This window comes from Schistocerca americana, chromosome 4 (genome assembly GCF_021461395.2).
Source record: "Schistocerca americana isolate TAMUIC-IGC-003095 chromosome 4, iqSchAmer2.1, whole genome shotgun sequence".
Lineage (NCBI taxonomy): Eukaryota > Metazoa > Arthropoda > Insecta > Orthoptera > Acrididae > Schistocerca > Schistocerca americana.
The window spans coordinates 588485734-588511603 of record NC_060122.1 but is presented as its reverse complement, the minus strand read 5'-3'; the positions used below and the strand labels follow the sequence as shown (position 1 = coordinate 588511603).

Here is a 25870-nt window from a genome sequence, read left to right as displayed (position 1 = left end):
CATTTTCAGCCAGGTGTCCGGATAATTTTGATCACATAGTGTACATAATTAAGTTTCTATGGAACCCTCAGTGCGTGAGTCCAACTCGCGCCTGGCCAGTCTTTCATTGCTAACGTCCCAGGCTTCTGCTCCGTTCAAAACTACACTCTGGACTATAACGTTATTCATTATCCTCATCGTTGTTGTTCTTATCTTTCTGTTCCAAAAAACAGAGTTCACTGCCCTTGTTACTGTCCATCCTTTATTAATACTACTAGTGATTGCATCATTATTGCAGCGCGGGATTAGCGGAGCGGTCTAAGGCGCTGCAGTCATGGACCGTGCGGCTGGTCCCGGCGGAGGTTCGAGTCCTCCCTCGGGAATGGGTGTGTGTGTTTGTCCTTAGGATAATTTAGGTTAAGTAGTGTGTAAGGTTAGGGACTGATGACCTTAGCAGTTAAGTCCCATAAGATTTCACACACATTTGAACATTTTTTTGCATCATTATTTGTGCCGTGTTTGTTAAATAACACCTTAATGTATTTTGCCTTTTCCGCACCTCCAGTTACCTCCAACTTATTTACCATTCCCGTTGCAAGACCAATTACTCACACTTCTTCACGTTCATCTTCAGACCAACCTTCCTCTTTAAACTTTCTTATCACATAATTCAGATACCGGTAGTACACTTCTTCTGATAATACAATCTGGTCATTTGCAAAATATAGGCTAAATATCTTGCTGTCCTCTACTGTCATTCCCATAACCTGGCACTTCCTATGCCACGTCTACAGAATTGCTCCTAGACACAGTTTACAGAGGGTCAGTGACAGCCTACTTCCCTGTGGCAGACCTTCTTGCACCTCCAGTTTTTCTGTACAACAATTCCCAATCCTTACTGTCGCTGTGCTGTTTTCACACAATTTGACAGCAACCTTTAGTAGGCCTTAATCCAACTCTGTCAGCTGCAAATCATTTATTAAAAGCACGACATGTTTCGTAATTTAAATTACATCATCAGGTGCAAATCTGAATAAAAGGAAGAATGAGATCGTAAACAATATTACGTGAAGACCGTATCACAGTGGTAAGAAGTGTCCGCAAGACTGAATTCTTTCATTATAGTGGTTAAACCATTTTTTTCTTACAGCCTGTTGATGGGAATATTATTATATTCCCTTTCCAGGTCAATCAATGCAACACGCTTCTCTAGTCCAACTTTTGAGCTTTTTTCGCATATTAGTTTTAAGGTGATAATGTTGTCCAAAACCAACCTTCCTGTTCGGAATCCTGCTTGCTCTACTTGCTGCTTGTGACTTGCTTCATTCTCCAACAGATTTTAAGTATCTTCGAGTACAGTTTTCCAACGAAAAGGATCACTGCCTATCCCCTATAATTATTTGGGTCATTACATGATCGTTTCTTATGCACTTGTGTTATGTAACATGTTGTCCATTTCAATGGAACGTCTTCTCCATGTAGTACGCTTTCCCAGCCTCAGCAGCTCTGGTTCAAAATGGCTCTGAGCACTATGGGACTCAACTGCTGAGGTCATTAGTCCCCTAGAACTTAGAACTAGTTAAACCTAACTAACCTAAGGACATCACAAACATCCATGCCCGAGGCAGGATTCGAACCTGCGACCGTAGCGGTCTCGCGGTTCCAGACTGCAGCGCCTTTAACCGCACGGCCACTTCGGCCGGCTCAGCAGCTCTGGATATACTGATTCATATCCTAGTGCCTTCTTTATCTTACAGCTCCTTACAGCCTGTTGAAGAATTTCTGTATGTAATGGCTATAACTCCTCCTCTTTCCCTCGCATTTACGTGACAATTCATGCCGATTTTACTTAATACTATATCCATTGACCATGATTAACATTAGATGTAACTTGTCACTACTTGACTCTTCCATTGACTTGATTGTTCTCCACGCCTCAGCACTCCGTGTTCTACCAGTCATCCTCTCTACATATTCACATCTTTCTTCCCATACCTGGTTTTTCATTTTTAAAGCGTCCCTTTTTATTTCTCTATTTGGGATCCTATATCTGTGTCTACTTTGATTGTCATTCTTAATTAGGAACGTCAAATAAGCTTCTTTCTCCCTTCCAAACATCCCTGGTATTTCTACATCCCACGATACTGATTTCTTCATTTTTCCTATTCTCGAAGGGTGTCTTTTGCTGCTTCGTTCACGGCCTTCTTTATACGCTCATATTCCTCTTCTCCTGTTCTCTCTACACTCTCCAGTTTTTTGACAGTCGCTGTTGGTATACGTATTTAGTACTGTCTTTCCTCAGACTGTCCATTTGTGATCTCAAGTTGGACAGCACGCTGCGTCCTCTCCTGTTCGCCAATGCTCCAGAAAGTTTAGGGGATGTAAATCTTATATTCCACTACATGATGATCACTTCCACAAGCTGCCCCTCTTCGAATCTGAATCCCCAATTTTCAAATTAGCCTTTTGCCTCAAGATGAGCTAATCAATACTTGATTTCAGCTCTCTTGGATGACAATATCAAGTAAATTTACGAATATTCTTGGGAGCAAAGAATGTGTTTTCCACTCGTAATTCGTATTGCTCCAATAAATCCATCAACATTTTTCCATTCTCGTTCATAGAATCCTCTCCACACATCCCAATAGGCTTACTATTCCTCTCTTTCCCCACCGTGCCACTAATATCTTCCGCCGGTATCAGTTCATGGCTAGTTGAAACGACGTTTATAGTCTGTGTCAGCATCTATTACGTTCAAGGACACATCTTCAGTAGGGATGTACACTCCCACTATCACTATACTCATGACTCTACCTCTCAGGCAGAACTTTATCAACCTTTCATAACCGCTTTCCGCGAGGCTACACATTTTGATCACCGTTTATTTAGAGTAGTGGATACACCTGCTCTCGCCCTACAGTTTTTGTCCACTTCGCTAAAATAATGGGCAAACTCCATCACTTACCATCCATGCCTTCCTTTTTTGTTTCACAAAACACGGAAACAAAATATTGTGCTGTCTATCTGTTAACGATTCTTGTTGCTTATTCTAGATGCACCGTATAGTCCATATACCAAAGCGCAATGTCCATTTTCGTTGCCGTTGTCGAATTCCATTAGAACCATCCGAACACCGAGGTTTATTACTGGGTATTTTATAGCTGGCTTTTGCTTTTCTGTGGAAGGTGAGCTGGCCCATCGTGCAAGCCCCATCCGAAAGCTCCAGGATTTGCCATCAAGCTTCTCTTTCCCTAGGAAGACTCACGACCTAAAAACAGGTAGTACAAAAAAGGTGGCTACGTAACAATGGAGCTACTGTACGAGACATATGCAGCTTCGCGCAGCGAGTGGGTTACAGAAAATATCTCTTGCAGTGCTCGATTTCTTTAATTCTCAGACAACTCAGCAGCATTCTGATAAGAAAGAAGTATCTTATTTATTATTAGATAGCAATGTTTTGATGTTTTGTATCCATTGGATTGCATTGTCCGTATATGTATGATAAGACACTTAAGTTAGTATGACTGGGTATTTCTTGATAACATGTTACTTGTAAATCGACTTACAAAATGTGCACACAGGAGGCAATAAATGAATATGTGTTACGTACGTTATTGCTCATGGTAGTGTCATAAGGAGGATGTACGGAGGCCGAAGTTCAGCATTCATAGTAATGCTTGGGATGTTATAATGCTCGTTCTTCCTTTACGTTTGGACTTATGGTAGAGGTTCACTGGGCAGTGTTGTCATCTCGCGTCGCGCATGCGATTGGGGTAACGCCGCACGCGAAGTGCGAGCTTATCACATATCTCCTGCGATATGTGTGCCAATAATTTAATCGCCGATTGTTTCTATTCTATTTTTCACACGTGAATCAGTTTTCACCCTTGACAGGATCCGTAAAGCAAGTTACTCGGTCATCCAATTAAACACAAAACTCCTTAATGGTTTTAACTTACTGTCAACATTTTTAATGTTGACATACGGTGCTCAGAAAATAACAATGCATAAACGATTTTGAGTTATATTTGTGTGCAGCGAAATAAACGCTATTTCTATCTTGCCATGTGCGTTTTTCTTCTCTTCATTAAAAAACATTTCTAGTGTCCTGAACATATATTTACATTTGCGAAGCACGTTTCATTTACAGATTCTGAGAACGCTCTTTTAGGCTATATTTTGCACCAGCTAATGGCAGAACCAGGAAGTCTAATCCCACATTCTGTAAATGAAAGGACTTGCATGGAAGTGTAAGTGTGTGTTTAGACCACTGAGGATATTTCTTAGCGGAGGGGCAATGCATATCGCGAGATATAAATTCCATTTACTCAGATGCTTTAAGACTTATTGTGGTGTCACCGCCAGACACCACACTTGCTAGGTGGTAGCTTTTAAATCGGCCGCGGTCCGCTAGTATACGTCGGACCCGCGTGTCGCCAAAAATGTTGTGGACTGACAAGACAGCCAGTCCACAGTGACGGGTAACCGAAAGGCACGCGCTTAAACTCACGCAGGCTGGCGTGAGGTCTGAAACAGGATACGTAATGAATGCTATAAAGAAAAGTACGTAGCTGCTGGAATATTTAACTTTAATCCACAATTGGTGAACATTGGTCTTGTTGATACAGTATATGCGTCATTAGATACATAGCAAAGGATAAATGGCGCCTTGCTAGGTCGTAGCAATTGACTTAGCTGAAGGCTATGCTAACTATCGTCTCGGCAAATGAGAGCGTAATTCTCAGTGAACCTTTCCTAGCAACGTCGGCTGTACAACTGGGGCGAGTGCTAGTAAGTCTCTCTAGACCTGCCGTGTGGTGGCGCTCGGTCTGCAATCACTGATAGTGGCGACACGCGGGTCCGACGTATACTAACGGACCGCGGCCGATTTAAAAGCTACCACCTAGCAAGTGTGGTGTCTGGCGGTGACACCACACTTATTCCTATTTATCAATGTTTCTCGTTCATTGTGAAGGATGACCAGGTGTTCCCCAGGTTTGTTCATTGCTTTGTAGTGAGGATGTTGACTTCCTGTACAATGAGATTCTTTTTCTGTTTTTAGCCACGAGGTAGATAATATTTCTCAGACGATGAATCGGCCTGGGAGGCAACGCTTACCAACCACCTTCCGGGTCTTGCTATGTTTTTTTTCTTTTTTCATGAGCTAGGCAAAAGAGACTGTATGGAGTAAACACATGTAAAAGTGAGAAACTTATGAGAGTTATTACCTTCACGAAATAATGCCAGAAACACAAAATTGTGAAGTGGACTGTGTCAAATCGTGAAGTAAGTAATAATTAAACTGAGGGTCTATTGCCTAGGAAAGTTAGTTTCTAGGAAGTCGAGTAAGATATTTTGACTTGAAAAAGGCAAAAATAAAAGGTAATTAAAAGTGTAGTTGCATTAACACTAATAATGTATACATATCTTGTAAACTGACTCGTTCCACATCATTTCGATAAACGAATCGTTCAAATGGGCTACAGAACATGTAACTAACTAACTAGAAATGGAAATTTCGAGTGACTTTATTTCATTTTCATCGTAGAAGGTGTCATTGCCATTCACTCGCCCTGTATGTTTCAATGCGAAGTTTCCTCATTCCAGTTGTTGCTGATTCCACAAATACGTCTCACAGTTTGTTAACAAGATTTGAAAAATTAATCTAATGCCGAGATGAAATTATACAACACTGAAACAAACGCAGGTAATGCTAGAACGCACATGAAAGTGCTTAATCTGCTATATCTTAATATTGTCATGAAAAAGGCAGCGAAGGATGATAATTGGTGTATGAATGTGTTTCTTTAAGTGAATCAAAGAAAAAATGAACATCTGTTAAGTATACATGGTACCATGGCGTAGGTTCTTACTTTATGGTGACAAAGAGTTGAGACGGTAGTAATATCGTTGGTAGTTTCACCTCAATTTTCGTGCAAAATAAAAATTGTCTTTAACGTATCCTCTACACACCTAAGGGAAATCTATAGCTTTCTTCAATGTTATCGACAGTCATGCCACATTTATGTAATAAACTGCCATGCCATTTGAAATTGCAAGATTCAAAATCAAACCCCTGAAAGAAGAAGAACAGTACGTAACCGGTACGAACCCAACACGTTGCTGGCAAATTTCAAAAACATATGCGCAAAGCTAACATTTCGTTGGGTCATCAGTCTTTTGAATGGTTTACTGAAACCTGCTATGATTCCCTCTGCAGTACCAGTCTCTTGCTCTCAGAGTAGAACTTACTCTCAATATCTTCAATTCATTGTTGGATATATTCCAATCTCTGTTTTCATTTGCAACTTTGGTCATCTGCGGCTTCCTCTAGGACCATGGAAACTATTATCTCAGTTCTTAACACGTGTCCTGCATACTATATCTTGCTGTAGCTGCGTTTTCCACACATTTCTATTCATCGTCAATTCTATAGAGAATCTTCTCTTGTCTTACCAGTCCACCCAGTTTTCAGGATCCATCTGTAATAGTACATCACAAACCCTTCCATTCTCTTTTTCGATTTTTCTTCAAGTTGCCATATGACTCAGGAAACAAGGGGAGAGCATGATTCAAAAACGAAGGGGAGAAGAAGACAGAGAACTTCTGTCGAATCAATCACGTCTCTTCTCTCGGTGATCATGATGTCCTGAACTCTGTGCGCGTTGAATTTAACGTCACTCAACTGCGCTCTTTGTGAATGGTTTGCAGAGAACGGGCTTCATATCTAGCATTGTTGCATAAGATCGAGGCCTTTACAGAAAAACATTTACTGGTTTTTGTGACGCAACGTCGTCACTGTATCACCAGCGTGCAGAATAGCATTATCAATGCCGAGCGAATGTTTACATATCCTTCGTCTGTTGCTGATGTCAGCGTATTGTTTCAATAATCGCAAAGGCAAACTGTTGAATAGCGATATAAACAGTGTCGTAAATAAACAAGGAGTGGTGTGGAGACGCACCTCCGTGTTTGTGTTTCGAGCAGAGTTTGCGTAAGATTACGAGCACAATGGAGCATATGCGGCCCACCTGTCGTCTGCGCCTTACGCACAGCCCTCGCGTGCACCGGAGCAATCAGAAGGGAATCGGTCTTCGCTGGAAGCACGCTCGGCAACACGCGCGCGCAGCCCTGCGCTCAGTTGTAGCGATCAGGTGACGAGGTGAACACTGTGCGCCACAGGCATCAACTTCTATGGTAAGGGCTACAGGAATTTAGCGTGCAGCTTTTCTCATTTATAGCACCTAACACTTACGCCTCTACTTTGATACTACACGCAGAACTCTGAATTAGTGAAGCACACGCAGCATTGTATGTTAGTGTTCGTACTTAGTACAAAAACAACCCCTTAATGATAGTCTTGGGAGTGATTTATCATGGTTACACGATACTCTGTAGAACCTCTAAACGCGGATCGAGAAATCGTCTGCCCGTAATCGACAAAATAATGATAGTGTTGTGCTGAATTTCTTTTAAGTACGAAAGATATTTCAAGCAGAGAGTGTGAATTGTCGTACCAGTTTGTGAGAGACACGCACGTGATGATGAATATTAAAAACTACTAGTTTATGTACTGCAATGCGTACGATGGTGTGTGTGTGTGTGTGTGTGTGTGTGTGTTTGGTTTTCAAGGATTTCGTTGAAGTATGGCTTTTGGGAGCGACGAGTCTTTATGCCACTCTCCGATTTAACTCAAACGCCGCTTTCCCACAACAGATCCTCCGATTCCCGCGCCATAGCATTTATATCTACGTAACGTAATGTGGTGTGGTCAAATGGTTCAAATGGCTCTAAGCACTATGGGACTTAACATCTGAGGTCATCAGTCCTCTAGACGTAGAAGTACTTAAACCTAACTAACCTAAGGACATCACACACATCCAAGCCCGAGGCAGGATTCGAGCCTGCGACCGTAACAGTCGCGCGGTTCCGTACTGAAGCGCCTAGAACTGCTCGGCCACCACGGCCGGCCGGGCGGGAGAGGCCGCGAAATCCGTGACATGGGGCCTGAAACCGCACGCCCACTCCGCCCGGCGTTGTGGTAACAAATCGACCAATAGCGAAACCTAGTATTTACATCCGCGCCATAATGAAAAGTGGAAGGTGGGGTCCAATACGTAAATTTTACTCAGTTCGATGGAATTCCAAAAAGTTCTCGAGGAAATCGACTTCGAATATCTCTGACAGTGGAATACACTTACTAGCACTGTTGTAGCTAAAGCTGTGAAAGGTGGTAGTATGGACTAAAACCAAGAAAAAATGTCTAGTAAACATGGACTCCAAAATGCATACCTGAAGAACTATGAGCACTTCTTCTGTACTCTGAAACACATCTCAATTGAACAAATGCTCAAAGCTCATAAGGTATGCATTTGACTCGATGTTTATTGGACATTTTTTTCCTTTTTCTTGGTCCACATCATTACCTCTGAAAATTGCCTATCCTACTATCTTAGCAACAGCAGTGTCAGTACATGTATACGACTGCCAGAGGTATCAAAACAGTTTTCGCTTATAATTTTCGACTCATTTTTTTACAGTACGGGGATCCTTACCTCAAATTGATAATTTATCCTTCTCCATCATTCTAGAAAGTTTGTAACATCATCATGGAATCACACTGTCTGTATATACATTTACGGGAGCCAGTGGTTGGAATTTTGACGTCCTATAGCGTCGCTGGATGATGTTTCCGACATGGGTTCCTATGCATAACTTGATCCACTAAGTCTCCCCGACAAACTCTAGAAGTGTGCAACATAAATTGTGTAAGACCTTGTACACTGAATTTGTTGGTCGTAATTGTACTGCCTGTACATTCCAGTTTTGTGAAAACTGGTGAAGAGTTGCGCAGCGTTTAATTGCACAAATAAATTCCATAAAGAGACCAATCCAACCTTTCATAGGTTCGTGTATGTTTTTAGACTTTTGTATGTTAATGCAGTTGCCTGATAAATATCTCTACAACGTGATCATATAATCAACATGCATTTAATTGCAGTTCCCTGTTTAGAAAAACGGTTAAATTCTGTCAGGAGGCAAGGTTTCCGACCAACAGGAACCCATTTTCTATATTCGGAAAATTTCAAGGGAAGTTGTTTCCTTGCGAACAGTGTAAATAGCAGAAGGCTGAAAGATGGTGCTGTTCTATCTGTTTTTCGGTTTCCTAAACATATACACTCGGTCCCAAGAGGCCATGGAATGCCCAACGGCACCAACCGACCGCCGTGTCACCCTCAGTCGAGAGACGTCAGGCATGTGGTCAGCACACCGCTCTCCCAGCTGTTGTCAGTTTTCGTGGCCAGAGTCGCTTCTTCCAGTCAGGGAGTTGCTCAATTGACCTCACAAGTGCTGAGTGCACTCCGCTTGCCAACAGCGCTCGGCAGCTCGGACGGCCAGCCCTCCAAGTGCTGGCCAGGCCCGACAGCGGTTAACTTCTGTGATCTGCCAGGAGCCGATATTACCACAACGGCAAAGCCGTTGGCGCACCATATACAGCAGAATGTAAATTATTTTTGTAAAGCATAGGACTTGTCATATTTTATTTTAATTAGAGAACTTTAAGGACAATGATGGGCAAGCAAGAGGAGATCTCGCGCGTAAGTTTACCACGATAATGACCGGTATTCGCTCACCACGGACCACTTACGGGACTGTGGGGCCTTGATTCAGCCACAGCGTCATAGTGCCTGTCGAAGATATCGAACTTGTTTTACGATATTAACGACTTTCGGAAAACTTCAAAGTCGATTTTATAGATAATTTTGGAGAGTCGCAGTGAACTGCTTTGGTTGATTCTATATTTTAGTTCTAAACTTCATATGCCATAAATAATTACAAGAATACGATTGCCGTGTGTTCAACTTTTCAGCAAGCAAATAAAATTATTATTTTTATGAAACCATCGCGACGTCCCTACCGTAAGGTCGCCACACCCCTGGGAGCCGCGATGCGCAATTGTTAACCACTGTGTTAGACCGCTGGCGTCAAGGTCCGTCCCCAGGCAACGATCTGTGTGCGTAATTGTCTACGCACATGCATCTGCGCAGACCGATCGCTGCATGTCAACAGGAGATTTGCTTAGACATGAGATGTACGCAAACGTGGATATTGGATTTGGAGATTTGAGCGACACCGCTCAAATCTGTGGGTTCAAATCACATCCGCGTAGACAAGTTGGAGCGTGTGGAGACGAGTTCGCCGCAAATCTGACACTAAAATGTGTAGAGACAGCTATTTGTTCAGTCAGGTGTTTCTCGTTTGTGTGTGCAGAACGAATTTTAAACGGCAGATACACGTCAGTGTCCTAGACAGTTTACTGCCGAATTCACCGAAATGTAAAGGAGTCATACATGTTTATTGAAAATTAAAAGCAGGGAATACAGCGATAGGGATAAGAAGGCAGCTGCTTAGAGGTTTTTAACTGAGAAATTACGAGCGGATGACCCTATGGCGAAAAGGGAAATGGCACATAATAAAAAAAAGAAAAATTTCGTTGCTGTTTACCACAAAGAGCTAACCAAAATAACGAAATCTATTCGATCTGGTGTTGGGGGATTGTTAGCATACTTTCACTAAATATTGTCCTATACCAGTATCCAACGTGAGTTGTGACAACGTAGAAAAAAAAAGTAGTCCCTATTTGTTCTAAAGAAGGCGGCAGTCAAGATATTGTGTCGAACTGATAGTTGAAGACCTTGGGACACTGCTTTCAGGGACATAGTTGTTGTTACACTTCTTTCACTTACTAGTATAATACACTGATCAGCAGGAACATTATGACCATCGACCTCCTATCGATATAAACCCGTCTACGCGACAGCGGCGTCACCTGGCTAAGAATCGGGGCCAACGCGATATAAGGGCCCTGCAATGAACTTTTGACGTCACAATAGTCGGCTTGTCCACTACACTTCGCGTACACTCGGCTCCGTGCAGGACACACGGCAAATCAATATTTAACTGGAAAGATACTCACTTTGCCGACCCGCCAGGTTAGCCGCCGACCCGCCAGGTTAGCCGAGAGCAGTCTGCCTTCGGCAGGGCAACAGAGCGGACGCGTACGTGTTGACTTCGTGCGGCGCGCGTGCTCGCCTTGTTTACTTTTCGACGGCCGTTGCTTAAGTGCCGGCTTACCTTGTACGATCCATGGCGAACCGTTACCGTAAATCAACACTCCGATTTACTTTCTGCAACGATTATGCCCGACCCCAAGCACTTGAGGTGGAGCGTTTTCTGCGAGAGGAAGTGAAGATCTCGGCGACCGATATTATAGGCATACATTTGTCCATCGTGAGCAGCACGGTCTATGTGAAAATCATTAACGACGCGGCGTGCGAACGCATACTACGTGAGACCAAACAGGGGCTCCGCTTCTGTCACGCTGATGGCAATGTGGGAGAGGTAACCATCGACCACGCAGGCTTAGGTATGCGAACGATACGCATTTTCGAATTGCCATTGGAACTTCCAGCTGAGGAAGTCGTCGCGGCACTACGCCCATACGGCACAGTCCACGGCCACACTGCGGAGAAGTGGACACAGTTTCGGACGTATCCTGTCCTAAACGGGGTCCGACAAGTCACCATAGATCTCCGAAGCCACGTCCCGTCCTACTTACAGATCGGCGGATGCCGTGCCATAATTATATACGATGGCCAGCCTCGGACCTGTTCCGGGTGCGGCAAAGAAGGCCACCTTAGATCCGAATGCCTACAACGGCGTATTACGCAACTTCCAGCTGCCGAAAAACCACCCACGTCGCAACCTACAGTGCTACCGGTGACCTATGCCGCTGCTCTGGCTTCTCCTACCACTTTGCAACGTCGCCCGGTCACCGCAAACGACGCCACCAACGAGCCCGACCAGACACTGACGGAGAGCGCCTCGGACGACCCGCCGCCTCGGCCGGCCATTGACGCCGCTCCGAAGATGCCGACGCAACCAGACGCCGACCCTGATCTCGGAAACACGATGGAGATCGACTCGCTCATCGTTCCTACAGCGGCCTTTCTGCCAGAACGACGTGACTCCCTTCCGTCGTCGGACACGGAGGGTCGCACAAGGAAACAACGTTCCCCGAAACGTCGCAAGCGAAGACGTCGCACCGTTTCCGGCCAAGAGGAAACGTTACAAGTTGAGGAGGACGTACCCGTCGACCAGCACGAAGCCTCAGAACCCGCTACTGCTGACGAAGACGTCATGAGCGCGGAGACATCTATCGGTGTGCCTGCGCCCCGTGCTGACGCTGAACTAAATCATGAACGTCTCACAGGCGACACGACACCACGCACAATTACAACATCTTCTGGAGACAAAATGGACGATACACCAGTTTCCGCTTCCACGGCGTGGCACGAGGAGGAGGTCACGGAGCAGGAGCCGTTACGGGACCCTGCGCCGCCACGGCCGCTCCACTAATCATACTCTCCCCAGACTCCCCTGCGGGCCAGCGGGATAACGTTCCGCTGCGACGCCCACACCCTTGCCCGGACGGCGGAGTGGACCAGCCACCAGCAATCCGACACCAGGCCTACCGGATAGCAACCATCAACACCAACAACATCCGTTCCAGGGTGAAAATCCGCCTTATGCAGGAGATGTTCTGGGCTTCGGATATTGATTTCGCCCTTCTGCAGGAAGTTCACTTGGCTAGTCTCCCGGATATTAATGGCTATACCGCCCACGCCTCCGCGAGTGATCCTATGGGCCGCGGGGTGGCCATCTACGTCCGCCACGGGATTTCTGTGACCGATGTCGCCTTCCTTCCATCAGCTCGGGGCATGGCACTCACTGCCATGGGGACACGCATCATTAATGTCTACGCTCCCTCAGGCACCGAACGACGGCATGAAAGAGGCCAGTTTTATTCCGAGGAAATCGCTCCCCTGTTTTTAGGGCGTTATGACCATTGCCTACTAGGAGGAGACTTTAACAGCGTTCTGCATCCTAAAGATCAGATTCCCCACTATACTACATGCCAGGAGCTACGTATAGTGGTGCGAGACCTCCTGCTTCACGATACCTGGGAAGTACAACACGGCGACCTTCCTGGCCATACCTTTCTTACAAGTCATTCCGCAAGCCGACTAGACAGGATATATGTCTCACAAACTCTTAGATCTGCGATACGGGGCGCCGAACGCTGGCCGCCTTTTCCGACCATTGCGCTTACATCTGTACGGTCCTCCTTCCGCCGCAATCAGTATTGGCGCAGCCGTGCGCCATGGAAACTCAATACCTCACACTTGCATGACCAGGCGTGTCGCCAACAAGTCACTGACACGTGGACAGCCTGCGAACGACGCCTTCCCCGCTACCGCTCGACATTGACATGGTGGTTGGACTGCGCCAAGCCGGGGGATCCGGAGGACACTGATGAGATACGGGAAGGACATGGCCGACTGGCATCGCACCACTGTTGACTTCTATTACGCGATTCTCCGAGATCTGGATGCTCAACCGCCAACCCCGGACAACCAGTTGGAACGGCAAAGAACTAAGGCGAAGATAATTGCGCTGGCACGCCGGAAATTGCAAGGGGTCGTGATACGGACGCGGCGCCACGATCACGCGGATTTAAAAATTCCATCCATGCATGATATAGTGTCCGACAACCGAAGGCGTCGTCGGCAGATCATCAGCACTTTGACAACGCCTCATGGAACGCAGGTGACCACTCAGAATGACATCGTCCGCGCATTCGTCGAGCACTACCGTCGTAATTATAGTGATGACGACGCTGAAACTGCAGCAGACGACTCCATTTTGAATTACGTCACGCGCACCCTCCCCCACACGGAGGCGGATGCTTTGACAGTGGCGGTCACGCTAGACGAAGTCAACAACGCAATCGCCAAAGGTGCAGTCAACAGATCGCCCGGCATTGACGGCTTACCGATTGAGTTTTACCGTACCTTTCGGGACCTCATGGCCCCACGGTGGACGACTATGTATCAAGAACTGATAACATCTGACCAAGCAATCCCACCCGCCTTTGCTGAGGGCATCATTATACCAGTCCACAAACCAGCCCGTGGTTCGATGGTCACGAGTTACAGACCGCTCACCCTCCTCAATGCCGATTACAAGATTTTCGCGCGCTTACTGGCAATGCGGCTCCGAACTACTCTCCCTCATATCCTCTCGCCAGAGCAAACGACGCCTGGCGGACAGATTAACATACAGACTGCCACAGGGGAATGCCGCGACTTAATTGCGATAGCGGCGGCCTGCAGGCTCCGGGCAGCGGTCGTCGCTATAGACTTCGACAGCGCCTTCGATAAAGTGCGTCATCGTTTCCTGTTTTCGGTGGCAGCCCGAATGGGCATCCCCCCTCCGTTTCTCGACGTCATCCGGCGTCTTTACGACAGTGCCAGTTCACGTGTCCAAGTCAATGGACGTATAGCAGGGCCGGTACCTATCTGCCGTTCGATACGGCAGGGGTGCCCCCTCTCTACCCTCCTGTATGCTATTGCCCTTGAGCCCCTTATTGGGGGCTTGACGACCAAGCTTTCTGGCCTCACCCTACGCCAACACACTTTTCGCTGTCGGGCATATGCTGATGACCTCCTCCTCCTCATTCGCTCCGGCTCTGAGATTCGGGATGTCCTCGACTTGATTACCCGTTATGGGGCTGCCGCTGGCAGTGCCATGAATGTCGCCAAATCTTCTGCAATGCACATTGGACGAGGCCTCCAGGAGGGTGAAGTGGCACCACTGCCGCTTGTGCGGACTTTCCGGTACCTGGGCATTACCTTTACCCCCACGGTCACACGCACGGCGGCAACGAATTTCCGTCGCCTGTTACACGTCATCCGCAACGACGTCCGCCATAACCTCTTGCGCCGCCAGGACACACTTCAAAGGGTTGCGTTTATTAATCTTTATGTGGCATCAAAATTGGTTCACATCGCGCAAGTTCTCCCTCTGCCAACTGCAATTGGGCGCAACCTTCAGGCGGCTTTTGGCTATTACCTCACGGCTGGTTCAATGTTTAAAGTCCGTTATGAGACACTTACCCTGCCCACACGGTATGGTGGCGTCGGGCTCGTCAATGTCCGTATGCGATCTGCAGCCTTGTACATGAGTACCATGAGAAAACAGTGGATGGGCCAGGGTACATCTCTAACACGCAGCTTGCTTGAGGTCCTCCTACCAGCTTCCACCTCACCACCAGTGTCTGTCGGCCATATCGTGCCTCATTTGTCCCATCTTTCGACCTTTTTCGTCGACTACAGTTATATACATACCAGTCTCCCAGATACACGCCCACCTAGGACTAAGGATTTTTACAGCCTGGTGCTGCGCTGTGTTCCCCGGAATGTGATGGAGACCAAACACCCCTCCATCCAGTGGCCCATAGTGTGGACTACCGTCCACCAGCCCTTCCTCCCTACGAACGTCCGGGCGCTGTGGTATCACATAGACAACAGGAAATTTGCCACGAAGCAGCGCCTGCACAACATTGGCTTGTCAGAATCCCCTCTTTGTCTCCTTTGCCAGCAACTGGACACTGATGAACACCGTCTGACATGCGCCGCATCGCAAGATGTATGGCGCTTCATGCAGCAAATCATTGCCTGCTATCTCCGAGTGCCACCAGACACAGTCGAGCCTCGAATGTTTCTATACCCGGAGGACCGACATTTTCCCGCCGCCAAATGTCATGCTATTACGTGGGTCAAAGGGTGGGCGGTCGCTTATCTCTTTAATGAGGGACCTAAATCCCGCCTCGACTTCTGGACCTATTTACGAACAGCCCATGCAGCTCTCGAAAACACGCCACGTTACCGAACATTATTTGCTAACTATCTTCGAGCGGTCCTTGTTAGACCTCCACTGAGTTGGGGGGTGCCTGGCACAGAGGGCACCCACCCCTCCTCCCCCGGCGGTGTCTGAGTTTCAACCGCCTACGATCTATTCTACTTCTGACCTCCGCGGATGGGAGAGCGCGTCGCAGATTGCGCGGATTTTATTTCTTTTTGCTTTTCCTTTTTCCTTTCTTTTTCTTTACCTAGAATTTATAGTTCTTTTATCTTTCGCATATGTGTTCCCATAATTTCATGCTATTAGTGAATATACAAAAACACATGCAAATAAATAAATAACAACGCCTTCCACTACTGTTGATTCCTGTTTCTCCCACTTCCCTAAGCTCGGTGGTGGTGCGGAGGACACTGTGGCCAGGCCTCAGGTTTCGACCCCTGCCCACTTTGCCCCCCGAGCCCCCACCGGTCCACTAAAAAAAAAAAAAAAAAAAAAAGCGCTAATGCGCTGCTTCCTGGACTCGGGTAGACGCGCCGGACCCGGATCGAATTCGCCCTGCGGATTAACGACGAGAGTCGGTGTGCCGGCCAGCCTGGATGTGATTTTTAGGCGGTTTTCCACATCCCACTAGGTGAATACTGTGCTGGTCCCCACGTCCGCCTCAGTTACACGACTCGCAGACATCTGAACACGTTCACACTATTCCATGGATTACACTAGACACAGAATACTGGGGTGCACTAATTCCATCCCAGGTGGTACAGAGTGGTGGCAGGAAAGGCATCCGGCCACCCCTTAACATTAACCTGACCAAATCCGAACCTAACCATGCCGACCCTGCGAAACTGTGGGATAAAGGCACAAGAAAAAGAAAGAAAGATTCTCACTTTTCCGTGTGCTATTGAGAACCTGCATGCGGTTAAACGCGCAGTCAACAGTTATTACACTGGTCTGAAATAGTTACTTGCTACCCACTGGAGAGAGCTGCTGGAACTCGTAAGAGCTGCAGTGTCACTTGCTGTGACGTACGCGCCATGGTGTGTCTTTCTCGTGTACCTCGGTGGAGAATGACATAGTCAAACACATGCACGATGCATGTAGTATCAGTGAGCGTGTAGAATGGGGAAGGCGAACCATCTACCTGAGTTTGACCACGGGCAAGTCGGATAGTCGAGGATTGCTGTGGTGAGTGCCCTCAGCACGTGGCGAAACCAAGATGAAACCACGTCCAGACATCGTGGGGTTGGGCGGCCACCTCTCATTACAGATTTCGGACGTCGTGGACTGGACAGATTGGTGAAACAGGACAGGAGGCGAAGTGTGGTGGAACGAACATCAGTCTTTAATACTGGGCAGAGTACAACTGTGTCTCAACACACAGTGCACCGACACACTCCTAACGATGGGCCTCTGCAGCCGACGACCTATACATGTGTGCCAGTGTTAACACCACGACATCGGCAGCTACGACTAAAATGGGCGCATGACCATCGGCACTGCACGATGGCGCAGTGTTTTGCATGGTTTGATGAATATCGTTACCTTCATCATCATGTCGACGGGAGGACGCTAATCCGTCGTCTTCTAGGACAGCAGCTCTTTCGCACCTGTACTGCAGAACGGAGATAAGCTGGTGGCTGCTCCATTATGCTCTGGGGAACATCCTCAAGGGCGTCCACGGCTCCAGTGGATCTCGTGTAGGTACCATGACACCCAGTGGCCGAGCGGTTCTAGGCGCTTTAGTCCGGAACCGCGCTGCTGCTGCGGTCGCAGGTTCGAATCCTGCCTCGGGCATGGATGTGTGTGATGTCCTTAGGTTAGTTAGGTTTAAGTAGTTCTAAGTCTAGGTGACTGATGACCTCAGATGTTAAGTCCCATAGTGCTTAGAGCCATTTGATTTTTGTAAGGTACACTGATTGCAGACCACGCCCCCCTTTCGTGACGATCATGTTTCCCAAAGGCAGTGGAATTTTTCAACGAGATAATGCGCCATGTCACAAGGCTAGGAGTGTGATGGAGTGGTTCGAGGAACACAGTGGCGAGGTCCAATTGATGTGGTGGTCCCCCAACTCTCCAGATCTGAACCCGATCGAATACATCTGGGATGATATTGAACGTGGCGTTAAAGCTCATCGCCCACCTCCCTTGAATTTTCGAGAATTAGGTGTCTAGTGTGTGCATATTTGGTGCCAAAACCCTCCAGGCCAGGTTCCTTCCATGCCACGACATGTCGCCGCTGTTATTCTATGCCAAAGATGGACACATCCGCTATTAGATAGATAGTCATAATTTCAGGCTGATCAGTGTTGTAACAAGAGTAATTTAGAGGTGAAGTGTAAAAAGATGACCTCTATCTTGTCAGAACAGAGCTACAGTACTTTACTTGGCTCTATAAAATCATCCTTTAGGACAGCGCAAATAGCTTACGTGTGTTGGGTATGATTTCACTCAATGCTTGTTACGAAATTGCAATAGCAAATTCTGAATCATTCTAGCATCTATTACCAGGTGTCTTAACGTCACCGTTAGCCACTCATAAAGAGAAATTGCTCTCTTCTTACAAGTTTTTTCCGCGATATACTAGGAGTTATGAACATCAATATACAGTGTACATTTTTAAATTCACCTTCAAATAATTGCGCCAGTCATAGAGTTCGCCCTTCAGCTCATGAAGCGAATTTATATGTGGGAAATGCCTCTGCTCAAGCAGCCACTGTGTAGACGATTTTGCTCTGTCTTCCCGCTTGTGGAATTTTGTTTGCTTTTCGTTTTTTGTTGCAGAAGTTGTGAAACGCAGACCGTAATATAATTTCCCCCATTTCTGAATAAATTTCTACATCTACATCTGCATATGCATCTACGTGATTACTCTGCTATTCACAATAAAGTGCCTGGCAGAAAGTTCAATGAACCATCTTCATGCTGTCTCTCTACCTTTCCACACTCGAACGGCACGCGGGAAAAACGAGCGAGCCTTGATGGCAAGGAAAGCGTCTCTGAAGAAGAGAAATTTGTTAACATCGAGTATAGATTTAAGTGTCAGGAAGTCGTTTCTGAAAGTATTTGTATGGAGCGTAGCCATGTATGGAAGTGAAACATGAACGATAACTAGTTTGGACAAGAAGAGAATAGAAGCTTTCGAAATGTGGTGCTACAGAAGAATGTTGAAGATTTGATCCTCAAATATTTTTTTATTCGCTCTGTCATCTAGTATTAGTCTTTCTACTCTTACATTAATCCTATACACATATGTTACGATTTTGTTAATAATTACAGAAGCATATTTATTTGCAAAGAAGTTAAACTCGTCCGTAATGTCATAATGCTCAGGTGTACTAAAGTTCTGCGCATTCTCGTCATATTTCTCTGTTGCCCCCATCTTCCCATATTCAAATCGTAAACCGTCGGACTGCGTATACTCGGTACGCCATTTATACATCCTGCCGAAATATGGCCTAGTCAGAATGTTCCGTCGGCGTGTCCAACGCCTCGGGCGTGCACGGCGAGCCCGGGTCATCATCCTCGTCCGACGAAATGCATACAACCTCCTCCTCGGCCTCCAAGTCCGACGTGTCCGACGCCACCTCCTCCTTCATTTGTAAACAATGAATTATGTGGCAGTCAACATGAACAACATTCAAACGTGATATTAATGCCTCATCACCAATAGTAAATTCGTTAGACACAAATATAACCAACCCTCTGTGTTTTATAACCATTCGTGGCTTATTTTTTACATTCACAGTTACTGGACGTCCTTCGACAAAGCGTTTCAAAATAGACGCATACGGACGCCACCTTAACCACTCAAACTCCTCGAACACAATGACATTATGAACACGGGGATCGTAACCACCGAAACCAAATTCTGAGCAAAATGGAAGATAGACATGTTGCTTCCTTGACAAAATCTTTTCAACAAGAGTTGACTTGCCTATATTTGTGTCTCCATATAAATACAGCTGTTTTTTACGAACCATTTGGGACCGAAAGGCTTCATTGTACCACCGGACCACACGCCCCGCCCAACCATTGTACTTCAAATGACACTCGCTAAGTGCACGGACAACAAACTTCTTAGCCTGAAACGATTCAAAATATTTTTCTATAAACCTCACACGTGACCAGTTATTAACTAAAAATGAATCTGTGTAATCAATGTAATTGGTGCGTTCTGCCCATCTACGAAGACGTACATTAAATGATAAAGCTGAGTCATTGCAATTTGATTGATGAAGGAACTTGCACAGGATAGATTATCATGGAGAGCTGCATCAAACCAGTCTCAGGACTGAAGACCACAACAACAACAACAAGTATTTAGTTGAATTTACATCCCTCAGATTTGTGTGACTTATCGCGTAATCGAAATTTAGCACCAATGAGGAAGTATTGAACCGAATTGGGGAGAAGAGAAGTTTGTGGCACAACTTGACTAGAAGAAGGGATCGGTTGGTAGGACATGTCCTGAGGCATCAAGGGATCACAAATTTAGCATTGGAGGGCAGCGTGGAGGATAATAATCGTAGAGGGAGACCAAGAGATGAATACACTAAGCAGATTCAGAAGAATGTAGGTTGCAGTAGGTACTGGGAGATGAAGGAACTTGCACAGGATAGATTATCATGGAGAGCTGCATCTAACCAGTCTCAGGACTGAAGACCACAACAACAACAACAAGTATTTAGTTGAATTTACAGCCCTCAGATTTGTGTGACTTATCGCGTAATCGAAATTTAGCGGATTTCTTTTAGTATTCATGTGAATAACTTCGCACTTTTCTTTATTCAGGGTCAATTGCCACTTTTCTCACCATACAGATATCTTATCTAAACTAACATTGAGATTACTGTACAGAAGTACAGTCGCTTACAACTGAAATTTCTTTTCTACACCGACAAATGGTAGACAAGCAGTAGATCGGAACTCGTTTCGTGTGAACGTACCACATTTGCAACGATCTATTGCACGCACGGACATTTGCGTCGACAGATCGTTGCGTGTGGACGGGCCTGTAGAGACGCGGGAGTGGAGGTAACAGGACTAGGGCGGCTGCACCGCCTCCGTACGTGTTTGCGGCCGAGTGCAGTGGACGGCGGCACGCGACCCTCCCAGGTGTTTGGGTTCGGCAGATAAGCGCGCATTATCGGCGAGCGGGCAGCGCCGGCCGCGAAACGCCGCGCGGGACGCCAGATAGTGCGCCGCGCCGTGGCACAGTCAGTAGAGCGCGCGCCCACGCGGCAGCCGACGTGTCCAGCCGCGCGCATGTCACAGCCAGCCGCCGCCGCACCTGCACCGCGTCTGTCCACGTAAGTAGCCGGGCGGGCAAGTTCTGAGATGCGACTCCACTGCACCGCAATACAAAGGTTATAAAACAAGCGGCGTAAAAGCTGAGCGTGCTAGTGTTCCACAAAACTAACACCTGGAAATAAAGGACACGGCAGTCCACTTACGTCAGTTGTACGCAAGAGACAGCTGCATGTTGGACAGTTGGTACTATGAAAGGGAGATGATAGGGTAGCCGACTTGGACGAACAGCGTCGATACGCTTACCGCACAAAATGCATCATCCGGATCGGCAAATGTACAGACACACAGGAGACAGAATAGAAAAAGGTGCACGTTCCAGCTCCAGTCCTGCGAAATCTTGTGTAGATTGCACTGGTGCATGTGTGTCCAGTGCTGCGATGGCATTCAAGTCGCAAGTTGACATGACGTACGTCGTGACAGTTACCAGTAAACAGGGAGTCGGACAACGACAGATTTTTCAGATACTGTTTGTGTGGGCCGTTTAATATATGACAGCGATGTTGCCCTCTTTTCGGCATAAAATAAGACGGGTAGCACTCCAGAAACTTTCACGACATTTTTAAACGATGTAGGGACGTATATTGAGTTCACACTAGACTACTTCCGCTACTATCTGACGTGTTGGCTACAAAATTTCCCCTGCGTGGCTCCACTTTCTCCTAACCCCTTAACAATCTACTACAGTTAGGGAGTTCAATTGTACTTGCTTGTCCATATTTGCTGTTTTTACTGGACGCTCATCTTTCTATCATGCGACAGCGTCACTCTGTAAAAATGGGTCTCTTATTATTACAATTATCTGAAACTATTACCTGCTCAAAAAATGTCATTTGGGTTTTCTTTGGAACTCTTGGGGAGTTACTCAGAATTGGGATCATAATTTTTATATAAGAATATACAACCTACAGTCGCAGGTTAACTTTATCGTTTGCCTAGGTTTCAACGTTAGTGACAACGTCTTCTTCAGAACCTGCAAAAAGTTAATATTGTAATGTGCTAGTAAATTATATTAGATATGGTCATCCTACAGGATGCAACGTGTAGTACTTACATAAAATATTATTTAAATGTTTGCCTAAAACAAGTCATGTCCTAACTCAACTTGATTTAGGTCATGGCTTGTTTTAGGAAAACATTTAAATAATATTTTATGTAAGTACTACACGTTGCACCCTGTAGGATGACCATATCTAATATAATTTACTATCACATTACAATATTAACTTTTTGCAGGTTCTGAAGAAGACGTTATTACTAACGTTGAAACCTAGGTAAACGATAAAGTTAACCTGCAACTGTAGGCTGTATATTCTTATATAAACAATATCAGTTTCTGTCGCTGCATAAAATGTTAAAAATTATCATAATTTTTTTCACAGTTTGGCAAATAATTTTTTTACGAGATTAAAATTTTTCCGAGTACTAATGTTTCTTTCGCGAAGTTCTGCAGAACTATTCAAATTTGGTACAGAGAACTCTACAACTAAACTATATCTATCAATAACTCTGGAAAAATGTATATTTCTAGAAAGTCGAGTGTCAACTTCCCCAGACTCTCAATGTTCTTCAATGAAGTTTGATGTCGACATCAGTCCGCATACTTTTGATGCAAGGATAAGCCATAATCGATGCTGCTCTGTTGCCGATTCGTCGGCTATCTAAAGATGTCAGGAAGCTCGGAGTAAGCATATCCGGTGTTCCCGAGACGATTTTACACGCAGATATTTCTGCGAGGAAACGAGCATGACTTATTTCATTCGCTTCTGACAGCTTCGGATCCACATATCTCCAAAATGTAGAAAATGACAATTGAAGAAGATAAGCAGATGCCACCTGGGGTAAGAGATTTTCTGTTATAACTGTCTCCCAGTGGACAAACCGACAGCGATCCTTCTGAAAGCGATAATGACAGAAGCGACGACTGTGGCTACGATTACGTTTGAAAAATGCAAAACATCGAATAAAACATTTCAGCGCGGCAATTTTGAATTCTGATTCGTTATCAGCGACCTCAAAATACTTTATACCCGAAGTTTTACTAGGCTTGGCTAAAATTGTAATTTTTTGATCCGCCATTTTGAACTTTGTAATTCCGATCCGTATTCCTAATCAGTGACACAAAGAGCTTTATAAGAACACATTTCTGTAGCATTTTCTGTCCATTCTTCTATTATGTCCAGGTTTTGAAGCGAGTTGGCTCATTGTGAGGCACCATAAAGCACCCTGTTGACCAATGTATGTTATCAAACGGAAGGTTCAAAAATGGCTCTGAGCACTATGGGACTCAACTGCTGAGGTCATTAGTCCCCTAGAACTTAGAACTAGTTAAACCTAACTAACCTAAGGACATCACAAACATCCATGCCCGAGGCAGGATTCGAACCTGCGACCGTAGCGGTCTTGCGGTTTCAGACTGCAGCGCCTTTAACCGCACGGCCGCTTCGGCCGGCTATCAAACGGAAGGAACAGGCTCAGGATACCATTTCGTGATGCATTACAAACACATAATTGAGTATCTGTTGATGATTTCCAATTTAGCCTGGAAAGTAACAACAGATATGCATTTTGGGTCGAGATGCCAATCCTTCTAACAGTCATGAAAGTGATACCTTCAGACACTGTTTTCGCTATACCCTACATTTTGCAGATAATTATATAAATCCATATTGAACCACTATCAGCTGCTCTGGAATCTTTTATTACTGCCAGCAGTTTCGATTACTGCAAACCACCACCAGGCATTACATCTTTTCCAATCACAGTGTATATCGATACCTACATAACGTTCCATTCCACATAATATGGTGCCAAACATCATTAAATATCAGAACTCAGTACATAAAGTGAACGTCGTTCGTCAGATCCAGTGCTTGTTGTTGGCTCAATGGATTCGCGAAACATTTTTTTTATATGTTGGCGTTGTGAAGAGCAGGATGGAATGTCGTGTCCATTATCTGAACAACATGACAACGTGCAACGTGGCAGAAACACCAGTTACCATCAGAGCAAAAACCTTTGTCCTGCTTCACCGCTCAGCCACTTTCTCGAAGTCCTTTTCAGTAGCAAGGAACTGATTCCGGAGTAACCTCCTCCATTATATTGGAGAACTGAATAACATCTACAATTTAAAGGGATAGTTAATGACATATATACCGAAGCAATAATAATGACTACCATTGCCCCTATACGCTCTTGTTACCCCTCTACATCCTTCTGACCAACCAGATCTTCCTCATTTTCCAATGTTCTTAGTTGGTGCTGTCTCCTAAAATCTTCCTTCCCTGGAACTCGCTATATTAGAAAATATCAATTTTTTACACCTATAAATGCTTTTATATCTGCCACTACTACTACAATTGCTACTAATACTACTGCTACTGTTATTATTATTATTATTACTATTATTATTATCAGTGGCAGCAGCAGCAGAAGAAGTACTGCCAGTATTAACTTCATTAACTCTTAGTCAGTACTACTTATTCACATTCTCTATACACACACACTCAAATCGTTTAATTGCTGTTTCTCATATTGAAATTGTTATTTATTAGGTAACTATAATGTAAGAAAAGGTACTGCATGTGTGAAACCCCAGTTCCGGTGTAAGAGAGGTCCTGAATGCCCTAATTTGATCAGGTTACATAAAAACATCAGTATATAATAATAAATATCGAAAAAGTGGCTTCGTGTTCCTGATGATGATTTGTAACGGTGTAAACTGATGACAATAATAAATGTATGGTACAGGACGATTTCCAACAATGTCAGTGTCTGTGATGATGCATTGTCAGGTAAACAAACACACATCGATTCGTTCTACATGCAACTCCGACTGCGTAGGTCTATGCAGTGCTGAAATCGGTATTTCTATTCCATGTGCTTAGGTCAGTGTGACAGATGATGGCTTCAACTAGATGACAATGCTCAATATGTTCAACTTCAAACGTTCACCGTGCGGAGCAGCCATCTGGATCTCCAGCCTGAATCCTGTCAAGAAAACTGTTGCGCCGACATGTGTCTTCCTAAACTATCGTTACTTGTGTGATTTTTCCTCTATATCTACTTTTTTTAGCTGCTTAAACGTAGTTATGCTCGAGATGTTGATATCCACTTGACAGTTTAGTAGTTAACGCGGTACTTTAGGACTAAATTGCTATACTTGAAGAAAATCAGTAACGAGCTTGTTTTCTAACAGCATCATTTACACCAAGGCGCCTGCCAGGGTCTAATTCATCTTCAGTCTTCTTCAGTATAACATTTTTATTGATTGTATTTTATATGCTGTAGCAGCTGCTTGTTACGTAATTTGGAGCTCCTTTATCCAGATGCAAAGAACTAACGCTATTTTGTTCACCAATACACTGCTGCAGCGCAATATTCGCCGTATAGAATCAGTGAGAGTGAACTTAAAAGTGTTTGTGGTATGTAAATAAATGGAGATATGAAGCTACAAATTACAGAACAAAATGCAGCTGCAGCGTTTAAAATGCACTCCGCAAACGCATAATACTGACGAAGATGTAAATGTGTTTCGCCAACTGAGAATCGTTAAAACTATTAAACGCGTCTTGGTATAAATAAAGCTGTATAAAAAAATGGATGGTTGCTGCATTTATTCAAGTTATTCAGTGAACAGACACGGCATTCAACCTCCATTAATACAAACAAATTGGTTATTTACTCTTAAATGAATGCCAATTTGGGAATGAGATTAGGAAATGAGACGAAAGGTAGATGAGATTTTGTATGTGGGCAACAAAATAACTGAAGTTGACCAAAGCTGAGAGGATGCAACAGACAATAGCAAGAAAAA

General features: G+C 45.1%; 1 protein-coding gene across 2 annotated transcripts in view; it reads left to right on the top strand.

The window, feature by feature from the left end:
* The window catches only part of LOC124612475 (band 3 anion transport protein), an 860143-nt gene that overhangs the window by 220126 nt on the left and 614147 nt on the right, over positions 1–25870 (top strand). Inside the window, exon 1 of one of the 2 annotated variants that reach the window (XM_047140709.1) lies at positions 7141–7176. The exons of the other annotated variant lie outside the window; for it this stretch is intronic. The gene's annotated coding sequence lies outside the window, so the exon portion shown is untranslated. Of the gene's footprint in view, positions 1–7140; positions 7177–25870 lie in introns of those variants that run through there. 2 annotated transcript variants of the gene reach the window in all.